We start from the raw sequence: 10400 nt of genomic DNA, 5'->3' as shown, positions 1-10400 counted from the left end.
ATGGACAGGTTCAGGTTTCAATACGAAAATGCACTAGGATATTTCTACAATCAGCAAAAAGAAACCACTGAGATCGCTTCCGCGAGTATGCTACTGCGATGGAGATCCGAGGCTGCTAAGGTCTTCATGGCCGGCCTTGAAAGGGAAGAGCAGATGAACCTGATTTTTTTGTCCGAGCTCAAGATCGCAGTACTATGAGAGGTTAATGTTGATAGAGGGCCATAAACTATGAAATCGGACGCCATTCCAACCCAGCTCGTCCACTTCTTGGGATCTTGGCTAATGTACCAAGATAGTGTATCGCCTTTCAAACTTCTCATGAAGAGTTTCATGCGAATCTTCTCGTCTCTTCCTACACCGACCAGTTTATCACAATATGTCCTCAGATGGACTCTAGGATCCCCCGAGCCGTCAAACATTTCGAACTTAGGAGGTTTGTACCCCTCGGGAAGTTCAACGTCCGGCTGGATGCAAAGATCTTCATAATTCAGCCCTTCAATGCCTTTGTTTCCTTCAACGCCCTATACTCGACTAGTCAATTTCTTGAGCTCGGCAGCCAGGTTCTTGATGAGAGAATCTTTGTCATCAGATTCTGGTGTGTTTGTAATGGGTTGAGTGTATTGTGGCATGGTTTCCACATATATGGGAGTGTGGCGGGGATGATCATTTGATGGTTCATGGATGAGGAGTGGAGTGTTGTTGAGATGTGTGTTGCAATGAGTAGCGGGCTGTTTCTGTGGCTTTGGGATGTTCTATGGAGGTATGGGGTGTTGAGTATTGGGAAAGTTGATTTCTGGAGTAGTGAGGGAGAATGACAGACTTGCCAAGTTCCGAACTTGGTCTAGTTCTTCTTGAATTTCAGTATTTTTGGTTCGAGCTAAGCGGCACTTTCTTTGGATACCTGAACACCCTGAGGAACCTCTACCCTTTTGGCTGAGTCGTCCTTTCTGATGTTGTTCACGTTCTCCATCTTTGCTTTGTTCTTTGCTTTTGATAGGACTTGGAGGAGGAGGAGGTGGAGGGCCCTTAGATCTTGTGGAGTAGGATGACGATGCCAGAATGCACGAACTAACCTTTTAGGGAGGGGAATAAAATAAAAGTAAAAACAACAAAAAGGTAACAAGTTAGTACGGATTCTGTGAAAAATATGGCAATATTAAAACACATAGTACAAGAATATAAATCGTGTCCTAAATTGGGTGCCTCGTTGTGCCCGAGGTAGGCCTAGCGACAAGTTGATTTGGAGAACTTATAATGCTAAATGCCTCATTTTATTGATAAAAATAAGACGAATCCCAAAACGACACTAAAATTGCATAAAGTAAAAAAATGTCAATAATGGCTATTGGCCTTATTACATTTTAGAGCGAAAAGAAAAGAATCCTATCTATTTGGTCCCAGAAGGACCTTCCCCGTGTTGAATGTTCTCGTTGATCAGATCCTCCAGCTTTTCGCTAGCCTTGATGACCCTCTCTTTCCATTCATTGATTTGGTCACTTGATGGGAGATTCCTCCACCAGGCCAGCAAGAGTGGGGGCGTGCTAACCACACCGAAGTTGGGGACTTCGTCATTCATTTCCTGCAAAACAAAAGGGTTAGACCCTTACCCCCGCCGGACTCGACTATTTAAATCAATAATTGGCATAAACAGCGTTTAGTCCTCCAAATAAATGCACAGAATATGGTGTTGTCCGTTTGGGTCCCAAGGGAACCTAGTGGGCTTTGGATAAGGCTATCTTAAAGAGTCATTATGTGGACAACATAATTGACTCGACTAGGTATGACAGTGATGCATGTACAGTTAAATAGAATAAGGTTTCTATTGGGTGCTAGACCGGTACCCTTGAGCGGACAACTCAAGAGTCAAAGGCAGGAACCGTCGACTGCACCGCTGATCGACTAGTTTTACCGCAAATACGCCTTTGCCAAAATTTAGGGGGTAATAATATTGGAAGAGAGCAACCACTCATCAAGCGTTGCTATGGTATTTGTTTGGCACTAGTGGAATATGATATTGAAGATGCAATTACAAGAATGAAACAAATTGTCACGTATTTTCACGTTCATAGTGATTACAATAATTGCTCAGAAATTACAACGGTATTGAAGGAAAGCAGTAAATGAAAGCGTTAAAGAAAAAGAAACAAAAGACAAGTTAATTTCGAATAAAGGTATTAAACAAAGCAATAAAGAAAACAATAAAGTCGCATATAACATGAAGTGGTAAAAGCCTAAAGAATCCCCAGCAGAGTCGCTATGCTGTCGACGCCACCTTTTTCTCGCGAAATCGGATTTACGACATTTGGGAAGACAACTCTATTCCCGTTTGGGAATTGGGTTTTTGGATTTTAAGAGTCGCCACCTAATGATCAAGTGCATTAGGACACTAAGGTTTTTTGAGTTGGAAAACCAGAGTTCGGGTAAGGGCTAGAAATTATCTCGAGGGGAAGGTGTTAGGCACCCCTCAAGATTCACTAGTGTGGTTCCCGGCCATGCTATGTTGTGACTTTAATGCAAATAGATACACAAATGATTTTACACATAAGGGTTGCAAATAGATACGTGACAAGTATGTGGGATCAAGGTCTAGATGATCTACAATTTGTTTAAGGGGGGGGGGGGGGGCTAAACGCAGAAAATTAATCAATACATTGAATAAACAAAAAAAAAAGAAAAATTTGGAAGAAAAGGAATAATGCAGTAAAATTAAGGAGGAGTTTTGAGTAGTTGAAAAGACAGGATTTTATTGATATTAAACAAAGTTGTATAAGGAAAGGGGTCCTAGGTTTATAAATCACATGGATCATCCACACAACACCGGTAATCAATCGTACGCGTAGTGTTATCGTGTGATCATCATCTCCATGTCTACCCTTCCCACCCCGTTAAGGTATTAAGCGCGAAATAGTCTTGTTTACTTATTGCATGCTATTACCCGTCCCACCTGTCAGTCCTGGAGGCTTTTAGGACTACTAATCCTAAAGGGAGGAAGCTTGGCTTTTCAGAGGTTTAAAAAGGTTAAAATACTAAGGCGTCAAGCAAAACACATGAAAGCAGTTATGGGAGCACAAAACAATTAAGGCTCAGATAAACCTCCTTTAATCACAGAAAATCATGTAGTTTAGCATGTCTTACATGTACTGATTAGGTCGAAGTTATGCTTAAGGATAAAGAAACAAACTGATTAAGAAAGTTGCCAGTTTTAACAGAATGGTGCGAGTTCTGTAATTGGTGCTAATCTTAAAACGAGTGATTCAGATTTGATTGATAGTTCCTATAGGCATGCTTTCTAGCATCGTTAATTTAAACAAGGAGCCTAATTCAAACCCAAGGTCTAACAATATGATATGAGCCAACTGCCAGGATCAGGTTCCAAAGCCTTTCTTTATCCGGGATGTGTCAAAGTTCCAAGGAGTTTCAAGAACTCCAGGCAATGCTCACACCTATATATCATTACAGAACTAAATTAAAGTGCAGTGTGGAAGGGCCAGCCCTCCAATGTCCAAGTTCAAAGGGAGCTCAAGGTCTCAAGGCAAGGCTCATTGGAGGGGGGCAGAACTTAGAGTCTAGGAACAAGTGTAAGTGCAATAGAGGGATATAAGGGATGCCAAGGCAGGCTGGTGGTCATGCCCAGCAACATAAAATGCTGGCACACCCCTGACCAGCCTACTAGCCAAAAATTGGAGAGTCCAGGACCTATTAAAGGTCAAACCATGGCCTGGGCAGTAATTGGGATACTGTCAGGCCAAGGTTTCAACTCAACACATAAAGGGGGTTAGGGGTAGGGATTCATATGAAAGCAGAAGCAAAGAAAGAAAAATACTCAGCATAAGCTACGAAGCATGAACAGCAAACCACACAGAAGAATGAAACTATAGAATAAACATATAGGGATGGGGCAAAAATTTAAATGAAAGGGCATACCAGTTTTCAGAAACAAGCAAGTAGGGAGAAGCAGTAGACTCAGGGAAGCCAAGTTGCAATCAGCAAGAGTGTAAGCTTTTAGAAGTGAGTTGTGATAATTAAAAATCGTGTGTGTTTAACAATTGTGTCATGTATTTATAATGTAGAAGAGAAGCAGAAATAGGTAAGAAAATAGTTTGAAAATCAATCACACAAGGTTTCCCTTTAATTAAGGGATTCTGATTTCAAACGGGCAAGGTAAATAAGGAAAGGAGTTAATTAAACACTTTTCAAAGTAATGCAAGAAGGGTAAATACATAATAGTTATTTAAGGAAAGGCTTTTGACAGTACACGGTCATGCAAATTAAGGAAAGGAAATCAGTTGACAGCCAAGCAATCAAGGGTCGAAAATTTTATGTGAATGAACCAAGTCAGAAAAAGGTGAAGGGAGGCTTCACTTAAGAAGAATCAGTAGCAATCAATTAACCCCAAAAAAGGATTCTGATTCGAACACAAATTGGAAAACCTTTTGAAGAAAGATTTTAACATATATAAAAGGGGTTTTCATGCTAATCAGAAGAGTTCATACACAAAAGGATTCAAACTTATTATATGGATCCAAAGTGAATTTGAGAGAGTCCAGGGCTCGAATGGAACCCTAGTCCCAACATACAAGACCACACTCGTCAAAAAACCCCAAATCCTAGGGTTTTCGACTTGAACCAAATGCAAAGAAGAGAAACAAGCAGATACAGTAGAAAGTTTAATGTAAAATAGAGTAAGGGAATTAATTTGAAACACAATGATAGTAGAAGATACAGTAGAGGCAAATACGGTTAAGCAGGCATAGTAGGAACACTTAATGAACATGGTTGAAAAATGCAGTAGACGAATCATATCAAGTCATAGTGGAAGGCAAGTAGCAGAACATAGCATGTGAGACATAGCATAGAAACATGGCATATAAACATAGCATGTGAAAACATAGTAGAGAGAAGAACAAAATACAGAAAACATGGTGGAAGAACATGTAAATATGAAAACACATAAGAATATAAAACACACATAAGAAAGGAAGAAGAAAAGTCGAAAAACACTGAAGCATTTTCGGAAAGCCCTAAACCAGAAAAGAGGCGACTTTGAAAGTAAGATTTTAAGAAGAAAAATTGGGGAAGCCACTTGAAAACTCAAGATAAAGCATGAATACACATAGATATGGAGATAACCGGAGAAGAACCTCGATAGTTAGGGTTTTCAGATGAACCCTAGAATGAGAAAGGCTTTGAAAAAGTCCGATCTAAGTCGGATGAGACTGGAAACAGGCTCAGGAGGCTAAGATGTGCCGGAGCCAGGCCGGAGATGGCCGGGAACCTCAAGTCGGCGGAGGTCTGGGTGGAGACCTTTGAGGTCTAGCCTCGAACCTTCGAGTACCAAGCACATAGGAGCGATAGGAGGTGAGCATAGATCATCCATGGCCTGAGAGGCCATGGGTTCTGGTGAGTTAGAGGTCGAAAATGGGGGAAAGGTGATTAGGGTTTCAAGAACACTCGAGAGAGTTTGAGAGGGGGAGGGTGTTCAGGGGCGGCTACTGAAATGAAAATGAGGGAATTAGGTTAGTCATTAGGTTTAATTAAGGAAGGGCGAATTGAGGCCGTTGATCTCAAAGATCAATGGTTCAGATCAAAGGGGGCTTGGGTCGGGCTGGTTTAAACGGGTTATTGGGCCATTTGGATTTAATTAAAAATCTGATGGGGATGGGGCTAAATTGGCTATAATTGAAATAATAAGGGCTGTTTGTTAAATAGCCAATTTTCCCCTTTTATTATTTTATAAAAATAGTAAGAAATGATTTAAAAATAAATTACAGGTCCTGAACTAATTAATAACATATAAATATTAATGTAAAAATACTAAAAGTGATTCTATGATTATGAAATGCTGTTAATTGTAAAATAGGCCATAATTGCAATTGTATGCAATTTAGCTAAAAAAAATAACAAACAAACGTATAAAAATACGCAAAAAATTACTTTAATTATATCTTAGTGTAAATATGAGAATGAAATAAATTATTCACCAAAAATGCCAGTTTGGGAATAATTATCGAATTTTGTACTATTAAAATAGACAACAAATTGATTTTAAGATCTTTAAAAAAAATAAGGGAAAAAAACCAAAATTCTTGGGCATGCTTATATATGCATGTACATACTATTTTGAGAATATTTTGAGTATATATAAATACATAGGGAAAAATTGGGTATCAACAATGGGTTTAGATTAGAAATCAATAAAATTGAGTAAAAGTATCATTGTTTAATCAAAACAAAACATAAGTTAAATTAACGATTAAATATAGAATTTGTTAAGGAAAAACATGACAACAATTTTAAGTAAGGCAAACATCTAATAGGGTGATGAGTACAATTTAAGAACCCAATTATAGTGAAAGTACGATAACCATTTAGAATACTAAGGCATCGAGTGAGATAAAAGGGTTCTATCTTACGAGGCACATAGAATAAAGCATGTTAATAATTCTTTTATTTAATTTGCCTCAATGTGATGATGGCTATTATTACTTCAATACCAATAACTCAACGAGATGATATTCCACGAAATAACAACTTCAATTAAAAGTTATTCAACAATTAAGAGGTAACAAGATAATAAGGCAGGCAATAACTTCACTTAAAGCATATAAGAGCAAAATAACAAGTAAGAGGTAGAACAAGTGCTAACAATGTCAAATAGAGCATGTAAGAGTAGATTAACAATGAGAGATATAAACCGGTCAAATGCCACATATAGCTTGTGTACCCACTCGTCACCTTGCGCACACAACTTTCACATAACACAATTAGCACAATCAACCCAAATCCTAAGGGGTAGTTTCTCCCACACAAAGTTAGACACGATACATACCTCAACCAGGCCAACCCAACCCTCCGAGATAGCTTTTCCCCTAAAATTCTCCTCCACCCTCAAATCTAACCAAAAATGACTTAATTACATCAAACAATGCAAGTGTAACGACCCGACCAGTTGTCTCATGAATTACCGCTCCGTTTCCCCCATTTCTGCTTCTTATTGTTTTGTTTATCCGTGTTTTGAGGTATCGGGTTGGTCGGATTGAATCCGGATTGGTTTTGGTGAAGTTGAGACACTTAGTCTCTTTTAAGAAGGCTTAAGTTGGGAAAGTCAACCGGATGTTGACTTATGTGTTAGAGGGCTCGGATGTGAGTTCCGATGGTTCGGTTAGCTTTGGGAGTTGATTTATGGCTTAGGAGTGTGATCGGAACGGGTTTTTGAGGGTTGGAGTAGATTTAGGCTTGAATTGGCGAAGTTGATATTTTGGCAATTTCCGGTTGGTAGGCGAGATTTTGATATAGGGGTCGGAATGGAATTCCGAGAGTTGCAGTAGCTTCGTTGTGTCATTTGGGATGTGTGTGCAAAATTTCAGGTTATTCGGACGTGGTTTGGTTGGGTTTTTGATCAAAAGCGAAAATCGGAAGTTTTTAGAAACTTAGGCTTGAATCCGAGGTGTTTTGGTTGATTTGATGTTGTTTGAAGTGTTTTGATGATTGGAACAAATTTGAATAAGGTATTGGGATATGTTTGTGCTTTTGGTTGAGGTCCCGGGGGCCTCCGGGTGATTTCGGATGGTTGACGGAGAAGTTGGATGTTTGTTGCAGCTGCAGATTTTCTGCTTCTGGTATTTCCGCACCTGCAGATTGGGGACCGCAGGTGCGATGCCGTAGGTGTGAGGGAGAAGACCGCAGATGCAAAATGGGACTGGCGAGCAGATACCGCAGAAGCGGTCAAGATGGCCGCATCTGCGAAGCCGCAGATGCGGAAGTGCTATCGCAGATGCGATTTTGGGTTTTAAGTGAAGAACCGCAGAAGCGGTGGTTTGGCCTCAAATGCGGTACCGCAGAAGCGAGCATTGGAACGCAGATGCGGAAAAGTCTGGGCAGAACATATAAGTTATTTCATTTCGCGAAATTGGGTTATTTCACCATTTTTGACTTCGGCCTTGGAGCTTTTTGGGCGATTTGAGAGAGGGATTTCAAGGGAACCTCATTGAGGTTAGAATTTTGGACCTAAAACACATTTCTATGGCAGTATTTCATGGATTAAGGTTGTAATTTAAGGAATTAAAGGGCTAAAAATGGGGGATTAGGGCTTGAGTTTAAGAGGCCTTTAAATGAGGATTTGAGGGGCCATTTGGACTTTAATTTTTGTATTCTTGATATGTATGAACTTGTGGGGAGATAAGGAATCTGTTGGGGTGAAAATTTCTGAATTTCGAGATGTGGGCCCGGGGGTCGGGTTTTGGTAATTTCGGGATTTGTGCCCTTTATTGATTGTTTTCACTTGGGCTTTGTTCCCTTAGCATATTTTGACGTCCTCGTTTTAATTTTGGATAGATTCGACGCGCGTGGAGGCCGATTCGAGGGGCAAAGGCGTCGCGAGCTAGAGGTTTAGCCGGTTCGAGGTGAGTAATGATTGTAAATGATGTTCTGAGGGTTTGAAACCCCGGATTGCACATCGTAGTGCTATGTTGAGGTGAGACACACGCTTGTTGACGAGCGTGGGGTCGTACACTATTGGGGATTGTGACTTGGTCCGTCCTGGTTGATGACTTTACCGCGTATTTGACTGAAACTTATTTGCTATCATTATGATTTGGGCTGAATGCCATATTTGGGCTTCGTGCCAACTATTTGAACCCTTCGGGGCTTTTTACTGATATTTCCTCACTGTTTTAACTTACTACTTGAACTCAGTCATGTTATTTTTCCACTGTTTTACGACTCAGCCATTTTTACTCAGTTTGATACTTAATTGATATTTTATATGATGTTTGGGCTGAGGAACACAGTTTTACTGTTGCCCGAAGGGCTTGTTGAGGATTTTGACTGAGTAAGGCCGAGGGCCTATGTGTGAGGAAACACTAATACTGATTGGAGGCCGAGGGCCTGAGATATGTACGCCACGAGGTGGCTTGATTGATATAAGGCCGAGGGCCTAGTTTTGATGCCACGAGATGGCTCGTTATTGCGCTTGGGCCGTAAGGGGCCCCTCCAGGAGTCTGCACACCCCCAGTGAGCACGGATACCATTGTGATGTGAGATTGAGCCCGAGGGGCTGTTATTGTTCTGAGAAGTTGCCCGAGGGGCGGATGAGGTGATACCGTGCCCGAGGAGCAAACTTCTATTTGATTACTTTACCTTAATTACCTGTTAGTTACTTGTTTACTTGTTGAAAGAGGATTTTTCTTGACTTTTCACTAGTTTACTGTTTTTTAAATTATTTTACTGCTTCATTATAGAATGCATTGTGCCTTGCGTGTTTTCTTACTTTCAGTCGTTATTTACATTTGTTACTCACTGAGTTGGAGTACTCACTTTACTCCCTGCACCCTGTGTGCAGATTCAGGCGCATCTGGTCCCGCTCCTGAGTGCTGATTCCTCCAGATTCAGGCGGGCTTTCGGAGATTACGAGGTAGCTATTGACGTTCGCAGCCCCGTGTCTCTACTCCTTTAACGTTTCTATTTCCTTTCAGACATTGTACTAGTTATGGATTTAGCGGAATTTTTATTATGACTTATAGATGCTAATGACTAGTGACACCTCGGTTAGGGCTGTGTATGGGTGATTCTTCCGCGTATTTATGTTGTTATCGGTTATTTTGGATTTATTTTATCATATTTAAACTGTTCTTAAATGCTTATCTATTAATAATTGGAAAATAGGAAGTGTCGGCTGGCCTTGTCTTCACGAGAGGCGCCATCACGATCGGGTTCGGGGTTAGGGTCGTGACAAGTTGGTATTAGAGCCTAGGTTACATAGGTCTCACGAGTCATGAGCAGGTTTAGTAGAGTCTCGCAGATCGGTACGGAGACGTTTGTATTTATCCTCGAGAGGCTGCAGAACCTTTAGGAAAAACTTCATATTCTTGAAATTCTTGTCGTGCGAACTTGTTGATCCGGGTACTAAACTTATTCTATTCTCTCACAGATGGTGAGGACACGCGCTACCGGACAGGGTGGACGACCACCAGTGCCACCAGCTGCGGCCACCAGAGGCCGAGGATGCGGTCGTGGTCGTGGTCGTGGTAGAGGCAGAGCAGCGAGGGCAGCACCTGCAGATCCACCAGCTGCCCCAGTTCAGGACCAGGTCCCAGCTGTGGACCCTTCAGCAGCACCAGCTCAGGCACCAGCTGTGCCTATTATGATTCCGGGTCTTCTAGAGGCCATGGCTCAGATCTTATCAGTTTGCACTGGCCTAGCTCAGGCGGTTTCAGCCACTACAGTGGCAGCTACTTCACAGGCCGGGAGAGGCAGTCAGACTCCGCCGACCGCACACCTGAGCAGGTCGTGCAGGGACTACAGACGCCGGTTTCACATCCAACTCAGCCGGTCGCAGCTGCTCAGGACTATGTAGTTCCTGTCATGCCAGAGGATGAGCAGCGTAGGTTGGAGAGATTTGG

Source organism: Nicotiana attenuata, chromosome 7 (assembly GCF_001879085.1).
Source record: "Nicotiana attenuata strain UT chromosome 7, NIATTr2, whole genome shotgun sequence".
NCBI lineage: Eukaryota > Viridiplantae > Streptophyta > Magnoliopsida > Solanales > Solanaceae > Nicotiana > Nicotiana attenuata.
The sequence above is the reverse complement of the archived record's forward strand: the minus strand, read 5'-3'. Positions refer to the sequence as shown.